A 432-nucleotide genomic window follows, 5' to 3' on the forward strand; every position below is an offset into this window, starting at 1 on the left:
GGGCGTCCTGTATCGAGACGGCGCGCAGGCTTTTCTCCAGACTTCCCCAAAAGGCAATTTTCAAAGAAATTTCGACTGACGCTGGGGACAAAGTTTGCGCCATGTGTCACACAACAGCTTCCCAAACGAGAGGAAAAAAGGGGAAATTGTGTTTCTGTGTATGTGCTGTATTTTTGTTTCCTTCTCCCGGGAGAGATAACATACTGCGAATGTTTATCTGTTGGCTGTGTATTTGAGAAAAATGAGTTTTCTTCTCAACCGGGTCGGGCGAGAGGGTAGCAGGTTGACCAGTTTATGAGCGATGAGGATTTTTGTTTCCATCTGCGGGGAAAGTGTCAAAGGAGACGCTGTTTCTCGCAGTGGCCTTAATTATGGAGCAAATAATCCGTTCAAAAGACAAGTTTGCGTGGTGATTTTTTCTTTTTGTGTTGG

The sequence above is a fragment of the Penaeus monodon genome, chromosome 21 (assembly GCF_015228065.2).
Source record: "Penaeus monodon isolate SGIC_2016 chromosome 21, NSTDA_Pmon_1, whole genome shotgun sequence".
NCBI classification, from domain to species: domain Eukaryota; kingdom Metazoa; phylum Arthropoda; class Malacostraca; order Decapoda; family Penaeidae; genus Penaeus; species Penaeus monodon.